The sequence below is a fragment of the Falco cherrug genome, unplaced genomic scaffold (assembly GCF_023634085.1).
Source record: "Falco cherrug isolate bFalChe1 unplaced genomic scaffold, bFalChe1.pri scaffold_108, whole genome shotgun sequence".
Taxonomy (NCBI): Eukaryota; Metazoa; Chordata; class Aves; order Falconiformes; family Falconidae; genus Falco; species Falco cherrug.
This window is the reverse complement of record NW_026599301.1, coordinates 59,687-73,794: the sequence shown is the minus strand read 5'-3', so window position 1 is coordinate 73,794 and position 14,108 is coordinate 59,687. Positions and strand designations below refer to the sequence as shown.

Here is a 14,108-nt window from a genome sequence, read left to right as displayed (position 1 = left end):
ACGTAACACTTCCGTCTTTACCCCTAAGAGCTACATCAGTATTACAGTCGCCTACTACTGTGACCATAGAAGGAACATCAAAAAACAGCCAAATAATTTCAGAAATACAGCCAAGAAAAAAAGTCAACAATATGAAAAGAAGTATAAAGAAAGAACAAAGGTTTCACAAGAAAAAACACCACAATAACCCAAACAAAGCAAAGCTCACCTTTGTTCTTAATCTGCCAATTTCATTGACCACTTCAGAATACCTGTTCTTCACTTTTCCCTGCAAATTAAGCTGGGACAGTCCCCCTCTCTCCTCATACACCCTTAGTTCCTTCGTAGCTCTGCTCAGCAGCCTCTTCAACCTGCACAGCAAACTAGTCATGAAAACAATGAAGCAAAGGAACAAAACTGGACTTTTTCACATACTCTCATGTAAACAGCACAGACACCGCTTGCTTCATCTTTAACGTGCTTGACACACCAGGAATTACCAGGAAAAACCAGTATTCCTGTGCCACATACACTTGGAGAGTCCAGATTTCACCTGAAAAGAGGAATGAAAGACTCCCTTTTTCCCAGGAGAACTGCAGGGCAACCTGCACCTGCAGTTGTTTTGGCAGCTAGTGAAAACTAGGGGGTGGTGTACAGAAGTACCTTGCAAGAACTAACACGAGGCCGGCATCTGCTCACAGTTAGGTACACCTATTTTTACACTAAAGTTTAATAAAACATGACTTCTACGCACGGATACCTCTTCACCACGCTAAAAAGCCGTCCCCCTTACAGTCTTTCTGCAGATCGAGGTTTCTTTTCATTTCTTGGGCCAGACGTAGTTCAGCTGGGCGTTTCAACTCTACCAGCTTCTTCACTTCCTTTCTTTCACTCTCACATCTTTCTTTTCTCTTTTGAAAGTGTATCACACAAACAGAGCACAGGAAAAATACCTACGTACAGTCTGTGCATCTAGCGCTCTCCACAGAGAAGCTGCCGGACGTCTCTATCCGTTAGCCACGTTCCACAGAATGCCATGGGACGGAATTCCTGAGGATATTCCATCCCTTCAGGTTTCACATCAAACAGACCAATACGTAACTACAGAAACAGATGCCCTCGCTGAAGCAAAGGCCATCCTCTTCTAGACATAACAGGTGGAAAAGATGCTGGAGAACACTTTTGGCAGTGCCTCTGCTCATAGTAGGGATTACGTAGGTATGCACTTCATGGGAGAACATGGATCCATCCAAAGCTTTCATGGGATCTTCCAGCAACCAGCAGGCAGGGGCTTGTGGAGGAATCTGATCTTTTGGAGTTCTTCAACATTTTATTCCCCTCGGCCATTACCTCCACCTCTTCTGTGTGGCCATTTACTTAGCCACATGCTGGTTTTCCTCCTCTTGGTGTTTTCTCAGCCACACCAGAGAAGAGCTGGCAGCTGTTTTGACTTTGTACTTCCATTTTCCCTCTACAGAAAAGGAGAAAAGGGGAAGGCTGTCCCTTGGCAACTGGCAGGCGCTGCTTGTTTCCCAAGCACTCGTTCATTTACCCAGCATTCCTTCAGTATGTTTTTCTGCAAGGCTTTTAAGCTCCCGCTACGCTGAAAACATACAGCAGCTCCTCCACACACGCACTGGAAACATCAAGCATTTTAAACCTGCCCAGAAACCAAGGGGTCAGAAGATGACCACACAAAATCCAAGGAAGAATTGGGAACTGTGGCCTTGCTCGATGTGCTCAACTGATAGCAAACCACACTGGGAACTCTTCCCAACAGAGCCACTCCAGAACTTACACAAGGATACCCATCTAGCTTTTATTTGCTTCCTCCATGACCCCCAAACAATAAGGTACTCGCAGCCTGAATGGCAGGGATAACAGAAAACAATGATACGTAAGAACCTGACCAGAAGGTGTATGTGGTTCTCCTGGGTATTGGCTCGGTGCCTGGAGAATTTTCTGGGCTCACCTGTTGCAACAGTTCAGCCTTCTCCTCGTCCAGCTGAGCAACGCGCTCTTCAAGGTGGGATCTTGACTTCAAGTGCTCCTCCCACGTGCTGTGCAAGTCCTTGGATGTCAGAGCCAGCATGTTCTGCTTCTGCGTCTGTGAAAGCAACAGTGGCAGAAGAAAAAGTAAGGTGGCCGGAAAAGACAAGAGCGCAGGAGAATGCAGTAACTTACACAGAAACAGGCCTAAGCTCTCCTCCACCCATCCAAGACCTATGGCCAAGGTTGGTGTGGAGTGTAAAACACACCTTAGGAACCATAACCAAGAACAGCAGCTGGAGCTGGTGGGAAGAAGGAATACTCTAGAAGCGACAGGATGAGGTTACAACTTTGGGGGATAAGATGACATGCACACACACACAGAATCACCCTACAGCTTTCCTGCAAAGCTCCTCTGGTTCCCTCTATACTTCAGTTTTCGTAAGAACACTGCAAAAGGTGGTGCAAAAGGACAACATTCGCTCCTGCTTTCAACAGCTACACTCAGATTTATTCATATAGTTACAGACATTAACTACCTTAGTTTTCACCTTTTTTTCCAACTCCTTTTGCAAGCGCAGCTTGTCTCTCTCCAGGTCACTGTGGTAGCGTGTAGTAACTTCAAGTGAAGCTTCTGGCATAGATTGCTTTTTAAGTGCAGCAGCAAGCTCCTGCTGCAGTTGTCCAAACATGCCCTAACGAAACAGTTAAATTAGCATGAAGAAAGTTCTAAGAACATGAAATACGCCTTTAACTTATTTTATTATACAATTAGACCTGTCTGTAGGTTGAACCCAAAGGTATGAAATTTTGCCTGCCACCAGCAGGCATCTGCACAGATGATGAACCTCTCATCATCTTTCTCAGCTGAGCACCTTCAACTATCAGCAGCTGTTCATGAGGATTTCTGTTTCCTAACACATAAAAAAGGCTCAGGTATTGTTCTTCCTTGAACAATACACAGGAACACACTGCAATCGGGTATTTTTTGCCTAACAAAACCCAAAGAAATCTGTTGTGATCTAAGAGCCACAGTTTGACTGCAAATATTACTCCGGTGACTGAAGGCAGGACTTTGTGTTAGATTGTTCTTTCTTCTGTTTCTTCACTATACAAATACAATTAAATGAATACAAATATCTGAAAGCTCCTTTGAGATACACTTTAAGGGTATGTTGAATCACATCCTCTTGTAGTCTTCTTACTCAGCTCGTTTTAGAAATACTGATAGATTAGGTTTACAAAAATCTGGATAGCTCATTATATATATATAGCTATATACATATAACACACACACACTCTCTCACATGATCTTCAAAAGGAACCCATTATTTTGGTAGTAAGAATACAAAGCAAGTCACAGTTTACAATGATTGACAGTACTGCTGGAGTGTGGCTACACATCATAGAAGAGAAAGCTTAAGGTCACCGTCTGACATGAACTTTGAGGAACAGGCAGGCCCCTCAGAACCCTCAAAACACATACAGAAATCAACAGCTGGACATTACTAATACTCTTCAATCTTGATAGCAGCTTACAGAGAACCTCTTTTTTCCCCTCTATAGAAGCTTCATATAAATCTAGCCCCAACCACTTCACTTCTCTGTATCTTCATTTCTCAGCCCTCGTGTATTGGATGGTTCCTCCTTTTATACCACTCTCATTCAGGTCATCTGTGCAATACTTACATCAAAACCATCAAATACTTTAGACTATTCTATAGGGCATAACATGGACTAAGGAAAATAGATGGAAAAAAGTTCTAGAGAAGAATCACCTTTCTTGATCAAAGCTTAGACTTGGATACCTTTTTTCTGTTCTCTGCTTAGATCTGAGGACTAATATCCCCGTTGCCAAAACTTTCCGCAATTCCGAGGGAAACATAACAAACCAGAACAAATGAGTATTCTTTGGTCCCATGCATGTAACTTACACCGGATACATTGGAGGAACAAACTAATTTCAAGAACGGACAAACTTTAAATTGTTCTTTCTACACATATACTTTACCTGTCTTTCTACTACGTCAGTCTCGTATTTAAAGACTTGTTCCCTTAAATCAGTACGCTTGGCATTTAAATCCTTGTTTCGCTCTTCTATTAGATAAACTTGCTTTTCTGTATCAGCTCTAAGTTTGTTGAAAATGTCATTAAAACGCTCCTGCCCATAATCCGCTATTTTTTCTTTCATGATCCTCTTGTTCTGCATCTCTTCCCATTGCTGATGGAGTAAGAAGGTTTTCACTCTGGAGCTGGGCCAATCGCTCCTGCAGGGACTCCTGTTTTATTACAAGTTTGCTTACTGGATCTTTCTCAAGTTGTCGAGCATGATCACATTCCTTTGCCCGACACTGGCCTTGACTTAATTCTTTTTTGTCATTTCTAAAAGCAAAGCTTTTTCTCCGAGCATTTGCTTCAACTGGTGAAGCTCATTTTCTAGCCTATTAGCTTTGCTTTTAGCTTTACACAGCTGCAGAGACAAGCTCTTGTTGGTTTCTTGCACATCAGAGAGGTCACGATGGAGCTCGACTTGCAAGCAAAGGCATTCATCACGTTCTCTGGGAAATCTTCGTTCAGCATTGCTTTTTGATGACAAATGAAGTTTAAGTTCTTGAACTGCAGCGTTCAGGGAGGAACGCAATGATTCAATTTCTGTCTCTAGTCTGTCTTTGCTTTTGTTTGTCTGCTCAAGTTTGGAAGTCAGCACTGCAGATTCTCTCTTTACTAAGTCCAGCTCCGCGTTGAACTGAAAAAACATTTGTCTTAATGCTTCCTTGTGCAGTTTAAGTTCCTTTTTGAGAGCTTCATTTTTTTCTTTCAAGGTCTCATTTTCCTTTAAATATTTTCCTTGTTCCTCCTGGTGCCTAAGTCTTACTTGAGTGAGTTCTAGCCTTAGCATAGCAATCTCATCTTGTAGTAACTGATTCTTGTACAACAGATCCTGTTCTCTATCAGTGCTGGATTCCTGAATGACAGGGAAAATGAATAAAGAGCCAATTGGGAAATGAATCTACAAAAAACCTGCAGCAATAAACTGCATTTTAACATTTCTAGTACCGAAGCATGACTCCGAAGATGAAGTTTCAGGCAATAAGCTACTCTGTGAACCCATGCACATGTACAACGTACGTACCCAACGGAAGTGCAACATATCCTTAAAACCTAAATGAACATCCCAAATATACAGTTACGGTTTTTTTCCCCCCTTAAACCAGCAACCAAAGCTTTTAAAATGACAGCGCTTTCTTGTATGTGCATGCCTTTATAATACTGCCTTTAAGGTTGAATTAGTTGTGCTACAGATCTGGTAAAAACAAGGCCAGAAAGGGTATTTTCCTTCTCAAATGTCTTCTGAACACTTATCCTTTTGTATTACTGAAAGTTAGCTATAAGACTCAATCACCCTCGGAATGCAATAGTCCTGTATATTTCCTCTTTATTGTATGTATAACTTTTTCCCACTTAAACACATTCACCCTACATTTATTGGGCAGCACAGCCAAGAACAAAAAGGCTTCAAGGCACTGCACATTCTTTAGGAAATTCAGTAAACTCTTTTCAAGATCTTTTTTAATACAGTGTTTATGATTGCTTTTTCTCCTCCAGTTACTCTAACTCTTACAGAGAGTTGAATTCATTGCTGAGAGTCGATCATAAAATTTTAGTTATGTGGAGGTGGCAAAGAAAGGCATACTTGAAGTAAGTTCAATAAGGGAATAACTAATTAAAAAATAAAAGCAATGGAAACACAAACACTGTCAAACAACTTTCTTCCTGGTCAACCTTGCCATAGGTAGCTAGGTGTTTCACTGCTAGAAAGCCTAAAAAGCGATGACAAAATGTCTATGAAATGGAAAATAACAGATAGGTTAAGAAACGGGGTAAATAGTGTCTTCTATTAGCTTCCGACTTGCACAAGTAATTCAGGTACATACAGGAGTGATGCTGCTTTCCAGAACTTTTAGACATAAGAGAAAACAAGAAAGGTATTTACCCAGATAAGTTACACTGGTAAACAGTAAATAAACATCAAGAAACAGAAAAAGTTATGTAAGATTTATTATGACTTTAAAACAAACATGGTGAAATGTAATTTATTAGAAAAAAAATCTGCTTACCTCTGATTTTTTTCCGATAGATCTTCTTGTCTCTTCTTCTAGTCCCTTTTGTCTCCCAAGGTGGTTGTTCAAAATTCCTTCTTGAAGGGCTCTGGCCCTCTTTTCCTGAGAGCGCTGTCTCTGTGTTTCATCACGTTCCTCTTCAACCTGCAGTAATACAATAAAACTGCTTGCATCTTAAGAAAAAACAGAGCTAGCAATACATCTTCCCATTCTCCCTTGCATACTTGAAAACATTTTTGATTCCCCACCGTTATGATAATCCACCTATAAATAAATAAATTTAAATTTTCTTATGAAAATTTAAGAAGGCGAAATACAGGATGTTTTGTAGTAATTCAAAAAAAGGTCAGGCTTTGCCTGAAATACAAATGAAACCTAAATTTTGAAAAAGGAAAAAGGGAATAATAAACTGCAAAGCAAAAAAAAAAAAACCAACCACCCAATTGTGAACCAACTGTACTCTACTGTTCTCAAAATTTGACAACTGTTATCCAACGCCTCTTCCGTGAACAAAGCGCCTCCTTCTCTAGGCATACTGGAATACAATTGAAAAGAAGCAGAAAATAAGACAAAGAGTTTAATTCATTATTTAATAGACCTGTTTCAAGAGCCTTCTCAGTGTTCTTAACTCCATTTCTAAATTCCTAGACTGTAACTCAAGTTTCTGTTTCTCCTCCATCTCTTTACAACATTGATCTTCTTTCCTTCGGAGGTCTTCTCTCCTTTTCTCACACAGCACTTCTACTCTGAGCCTCTTTTCTTCTTCTTGTTTCAAAGAAGATCTGGGATTTAACGGAGTATTTGAGAAACAAAAGCACTGATATAAAAGTAGATATTCCACATGATGAACTTGCAGAGACAACTCAAACCATAAAAAATGTTAAACGTTTTCAGAGTTCATATTTTTACTGTACTTTTCAACTTTTTAAAGAATTCTAACTTCATGCCATTGTGCATGGTATCAGTTTACAAGATACAGAAAAAAAAACTTTGAGTGATTTATCAGTTATTTGTAAGTTTGTATAGGGAAACACACACCAGTGTGCACACTTCTATAATAAAATTTAAAAAATCCATCTTCATATTACAGCCATTTTGCTGAAAAAGGAGTTTGTTGTCTCATCAGATCAAAGCATCGTAAACTTTTACTATGGTTAGTATACATTTTCTTAGTATACTGAGCATTGCCTACACATTACGGATTCAGTGACCAGAAGCAATACTGGTGAATCAGCACGCCACTTACCTATGGCAGACCCAACAATTTTTCAGCAAGCCTTCTGTAAGTCTAAAACAACTGCTGACCACAGGCAGAACAAGCAGCTTCTGTTTACTCCAGAAGGATGTCAGTGTTCAAAACCAGATTCAGAAATGCATGGGGTTTAAGCTGAATACAATTGAAAACAGTTTTAAACCCCAGTCGGATCTACCTCTGGGAGAAACTACAGCAATTTCATTTTGAAGCTGACTTACAAGGAAAGCCTTATGGAAGGTCAGCTTCTTTACCAACTGAAACAATCAGCAATAAGCACTGACATGGTAAAAAACGGTCCATGGTGTGCCCACGGTACCCAAACAAGCAAGCAGCTTTGTGTTTGATCATTATTTTGACTATTTTTTCCCATATACTCGCAACAGTGAACAAAAAAAAAAATTTAAAAAATCAAGTGTCAGCGTAAGGGAAGAACTGCCAATTGAAAGCCTGCTTTAGAAATTCTGCAAAACAAGAATCAACCACCACTAAAATTACTTGAAAGACTGACAAACGTTTGTATTTGAATGGCGTATATTGCAAGGAAAAAGCTTTACATATAACTTCTAGTGTAATTTCATAAAAAGTGTAACTTTCGAAAGTACAAATTAACGCTGCTTGGAGAATTCACTTAGAATGAAAATACTACTTCTTTATACTTGACAGATGCTTGAGGATTTTGAACACCTGCTGAAGTCAAACCCAGGCCAAGCTGGGACCGGCCTCGTCTTCCTCGTACTCCCCTCCCCCGCGCTGGGAGGCCCAACTCCCCCAGGCCCAGCTCCCGCAGCCTCCCCTCACAGGGCTGGTGCTCCTGCCCCCGCACCAGCCCGGCATCTCCCTGCCGACCTCACACGGGCTGGGCAAGATCTCCTGGGCTGGGCGGCCAAAAACCAGACCCCGGGCTCGAGACACAGCTCAGCAAGCCCTGAGGAGGGGTGGGCACTCCCTGCCCCCAGTGCCCTGGCACTGCTGCCCTCCAGACAGCCCAGGCCGCTGCGGGCCGCCCCAGCTGCCAGCTCACGGTGGCTCCTGCTGAGCTCGCTCTCTGCCTGGGCCACCTGGCCCTGCTGGGCCAGCTCCCCAGCCACGCCATCCCACCGGGGATCACCACGAGGAGATCTCCCCTCCCAGGCCAGGGCTCTGCAGTTGTCCTTGCTCAACTGCCTACGGTGCCTGCTGGCCACCCCTGTCTGACGTGATGTCAACAGCGATGAGAAACCTCACACCTCCGGGTCTAGCTCAGGAGTGTGGGGAAAGGGGCGATCCCAAACTTGACCTTTCCAACAAACAAACAGGTAAGCAAACAAATGCTCTAAGCTCTGGTTTGACTTGCACTGGGTGGAGTTACCAGAAATCCTAGTATTATAGGCCAACTGAAGCTGCGAGGACAAAACGAAAAAAAAACCCACACCCAACCATCTCTCAGATCTCTCTTATAAATCTGATTTCCCCGTACACACTCTCTTGCTCTTTTCTTACTAGAAAACAAAGTTAGAACAACATCCAGAAGACTGTACATGGAGCTGGTATCCGGACGTTTTTCCCCTCTCACATTATGTACTTCATAGCATAACTGGCCCACGGGATTCAAAAAACCCAAACCCAAAAGACTGGAAACTTCTCATCCTGTTGCCTGCACCATCAGTGTCTTTCGGAACAAAACCACTGACAAGATAATACATTATCAGACCACAATTTACATACCTAAGGCTTTGGATACCCCTTTTCCATTCCGCTTCTTGGTGAGCCAACACGGATTTCAAATCTTGAGTCTTCTCCGCTCTGAACTGTGACTCCTCCCTTTCATCTTCCAATTTCCTCACTTCTCTTGAGAGCGCTTTATTCCGATTTTTCTGACGTTCTATTCTCTGTTCATATTCAAGAAGCATGTTTTGCATTTTCAACAAAGTAGCAGAACCTGTTTTGAGACAGAAAAGACACAAAGCTGCACAAATACTGCCCAATGTATAAGCTGTTCAGTGCTTTGCTGTATTAGGTGCAGGTGGCAGGTTAGTGGGAAGGTCCCTGTGAGAAGAAGCCAGGGGTCGCCCCGTGCTGGCCATGGACGGTTTCAATGGACCCACCGCAGGGCACAGCTGAGCCTCTCAGCCGTGCTGGCAGCTCCTCAGGAAAAACAAACGTAGGAAAGGGCGAAACCACCACACGGGCAGAGAAGGGGAAAAGCATGTGAAAACCAGGCCCGCAAACGAACACCCAGGTCAGCGAAGGAGGAGGGAGAGGTGCTGCTCCAGGTGCCAGAGCAGAGATTCCCCTGCAGCCCCGGAGAGAACCATGCTGGAGCAGATACCCACAGCGCAGTGCTGCGGAGGACCCCGTGCCAGAGCAGGCGGATCCTTCCCGAAGGACCTGCGACCCATGGAGGGCCCAGGCTGGAGGAGATTTTCCCCAAAGGACTGCAGCCTGGGGGAGGACTCACACTGGAGCAGGGAAAAGGGACGAGGAAGGAGCAGCAGAGAAACTGCTACGTCCCGACTGCCGACCGCAGCCTCCCCGCGCTGCCTGGGGAGGTGGCAGGGAAGGAGCGCAGCAGAGCTTGAGCAGGGGGGGTGCCGACGTGTCCTTCTCAGGTTTGGGGTCTTTGTTTCTCACTATCCAAATGTATTTTAATCGGTGGAGTCTGTTTTGCCAGTGACAGTCACTGGGAAGTGACAGCCCTGCCTTCACACTGACCCACCAGCTTTTTCGCCCCGTTTTGTCAAGGAGGGGCAGTGGCAGCACTGGGGGGGGAGTTTGGCCTTCGGCCAAGGTTAACACTTGCCTAATGAAATTTTAGCATAGTTTAAGAGCCCTAGTAAGTGATGCTTATGTTTATATAATGCCTTGTGCACATATGCAAGCATCGTATGACAGTTGAAATTTGTTATATATATGTACTTATTATTTTTAAGCAAAGCCATTATTTTGCTGTACTCTTTGTCATTAGCTGTTGAGGGGGGTGCTGGTTGTGGCTGGGATAGTGTTAATTTTCTTCGCAGTCGCTGGTACGGGGCCATGTTTTACAGTTGTGCCGCAAAGAGGGTTGGTAGCACGGGGATGTGTTCGTTATGGCCCAGCAGCGCCCACACAGAGCCAAGGCCTTTTCTGCTCCTCACCCCACCCCACCAGCGAGCAGGCTGGTGGTACGCAAGGAGCCGGGCCGGGACACGGCTGGGACAGCTGACCCCAGCTGACCCAAGGGATGTGCCATGCCACGCGGCATCATGCTCAGCATATAAAGCTGGGGGAGGACGAAGGAAGGGAGGGACATCCAGAGTGATGGCACTTTGTCTTCCCAAGTATTTGTTATGCGTGACGGAGCCCTGCTGTCCTGGAGATGGCTGAACACCCGCCTGCCCATGGGACGTGCTGGATGAATTCCTTGCTTTGCTTTGCTTGCGTGCGTGGCTTTTGCTATTAAACTGTTTTCGTGCCGACCCATGAGTTTTCTCACTTTTCCCTTTCCGATGCTCTCCCCCACCCCACTGGGGTGGAACAAGTGAGTGGCTGTGTGGTGCTTAGGTGTTTAGGTGTGGCTGGGCTTAAACCACATCAAGGGGATATAAAGAAGAAAAAGCTCTTGCTGACTTTTGATGACCGCATTAGAAGGAGCTGAACTGTACTTTGCAAGAAACTGCTTCTCCAGCTCTGACTAGACAGAGAACCAATGATAACGTAAGGCACATCGGCTGGTAATGCAGGCAACATCTCAGGTTAGGTGACAGTTTCACAGCTTTTGAGGGGGATCTCTAGTCACAAAGAGATACTATATCAAAATATGAAATTAAAATACTTAGGAGTGCCTACAAAGAAATCATGTTTTAAGGGGAACTTGTAACAGCTGAAGACAGAGACTTGAAAACATACCCGTATGAACCACGCTAAGCTCTTCCAACAGCAGCATAGTCTCCTTGTAGGCTGAAGCTTCTAACCGGACATCCTCTGAAGTTGGGTCAGATGAGTGAGTTAAACCAGGGCCATCAGTTACTTCCATTGGTATGCTGACCTACAAAAAATACAGTACTTTCTGTAATTCCACTGTCTAGTATTACAGACCATTACAAATGCAGGAATGATTCATTCTCTCCTTCACAGCCCACAGATTTGTCTCAAATACAATAAAGCTGCGTACCAGCAGCAATTTGTACATCTGGTTGATCACTACATAAACACTGCTCCCATCGAAGTGATTAAAAGCTGATAGAGACTGTTTACCAAGAAACTAGTTTTACAGTACCTCGTTCCTTTCACTCCTGGTTGTTGCTGCAGGTCTAGAAAACAGAAATATATTTCAGTACTGAAATGCTTACTTTGCATTATGAATAATACCTACCGTAGCTTTGAAAACTTAATTGCAGAACTGAATTAAACTAAAATCTGGTATAGTAACTTTGCTAGATATAGTTCAAGACTGAAACAATTATTGTGTGCTATTAATGTCTACTGGAAGGCTAATTTTTCTGCAAGATATTAAGCAAACAGTTGAAATAACTGTTCCCTAAACTTCACGCAAAGTGACAGAAATCTTACAGCTACAGACATGGAGCTATACGGCTACGTGCAATCCCTGTTTAATACCAGGGGTTCAGCTCCCTTCAGTACTGAGAATCCTTCTCCTACAGGTCAAAGAACTGTAATTTTGGATTCTCTGGTGTCCTGGGTCTGGCTGGGATGCAGTTTATTTTCTTCACAGCAGCCCACACAGGGCTGTGCGTTAGATTTCTGACCAAAACAGTGTTGCTAACACACCAGATTTTTAGCTAGGGCTGAACAGTGTCAACAACTTCTCTTTCGCACTTTGCCACAACCCACACAAGTAAGTTCAGGGTGGGCAAGAAGTCAGGAGGGAACAGCTGCAAGAGAAAAGGTGGAGCGGGGAGCAGGGCAAAAAATCCTGAGGTACCTGCAGTGAAAAAAACTGAGATACCTCACCCTTTTTAAACACATGAAATACTTCTATGCCTGTGCACACACTCACGTAATTAATCAGAATTTGTGCACGTGACCTCATTGTTGACTTGGCCAGCATGTTCAAAAGCACTCTAAACAAAAGTGAAGTGTTTGTCAACACAAAGCGCATCAGGTAGTCACAGGAAAGAACAAGAAAGAACAAGAAAGAACATCAGGTGGTCACATGAAAGAACAAGAATCTTCATAGGCGTCAGGTTTACAAAAAACCTAAACACACAACAAAAACCCAAACTAGCCTCTAGCTCTCAGGCCAATTTTTATCATTAAGTAAGTTTTATTTTCAACATTCCTTATATGCACACCTTCCTTCATCCTCAGATGTTTCACTGGAAGTGCTCTCATCCGGTACTTGACCATGATTGCCACTGGAAGAGCTCATCTGCTGATGAGCCTTCTGCTTTGAAGGCTGTCTTTTACTTTCCTTTGCACCTTTGGCATTCAGGGCAATTTTACTGCATTACACAGAAAGAAAGAAAAAAAATCACCAAGTGAATAGGTTTATAAAAAATATTTCTGTGAAACAGACATACTTAAGATGATGTCCAGAAACAACCGAGACAAAAAATATCTATGATAAAATCACAGACTTGACTGTAAAGATCGTGGAATATGCCCAAGTATTTAAAACCCTTCCCCTAGGAGTGAGGGGGACACGTGGAATCTGAGCTAGATCCAGGTTAAGCTGGACTATATCCAATAGCCACGGTACAGAAAGCACCTAGAGCAGAGATTCCTTTGAAGGACAGACAGAAAAAGCTCCTGCTTAGGTCTGCATAAAAATACGTGTGCCTTCTTTAGACTTTTGAGATTGGTTTGGTAATATCATCTTTTCCCCTCTCCTGACAAAGGGCATATTAACTTAATGAAAAGGAAAACACCAACTGCACGGAGATCACTAAAATCACCTAGAAAAGGGAGGAGTAGCAAACCCCAAGTTCCTACTTTTCTTTTCTAGGTGGCCTTTTCCTACAAAAATAACTGCTTTCTCCAGTCTTCAGTTCTGGTTTTGAAGATGCATTTTACCTCAGTGTTGACATGGAAATCACAGGGATTTAGGTGGGGGTTTTCTTTTGGTTTCCCCTTTTCTTTTTTTAGAGCAGGCAATAAATTTGAACCTCCATCGTGCGCTTCATTTTGTCAAAAAAGAATTTTTCTTCATTTTTTGAGAAGCAGTGGACTACTCACTATGGCTTTCACCACTGAGGAAACTACTTCAACTACCACAGTATCAGAAAACCTAAGACACTTACATAGCACTACAAATAAGAGCTAGAGATTATTTCCTTAGCTTACCCTTTCATTGGCACTTTAATCAATTTTGAGCTCTCCCCAGATGAAAAACTCCTTTTGTCTTTTTCTTCTATTGTGTTTTCACTCTCCATTTTCAAACAGTCATTCTTCCTTACAGTAATCTTTTGTTTCATTTGCCGATTAGTGATGTTATTTAATTTATCCACACATTCCTGTTTTGCCACCGCCTGCACTTTTGAACATCTTTGTTTGCTTTTTTCCTTCTTAACCTATAACAACAAAGTTAAGCTTCACGTATTTCTAGAAGACAGAAACACCACATCCAAGATTGATTAATTCAGGGTTTACCCCTGAAATAATATAAAATGATCTTTTTTGTAATTCATACAGAAGCATTTTCACAAAATTACACTACAAAGTGTATTATGCCATTGAAAGTACTTTGAATTCACTCATCATGCAAGACATAACAAAAATACAGCCCTTAGAAAGAAAACAATAGTGTCTCTTAAAACAGGAACAAGAAAAAAGTGAAAACATTACTG

General features: G+C 42.8%; 1 pseudogene; it reads right to left on the bottom strand.

Moving 5' to 3' along the window:
• Positions 1-951: 951 nt before the first annotated feature.
• LOC129735034 (ankyrin repeat domain-containing protein 26-like) overlaps positions 952-14,108 on the bottom strand; it is a 42,133-nt pseudogene continuing 28,976 nt past the window's right edge.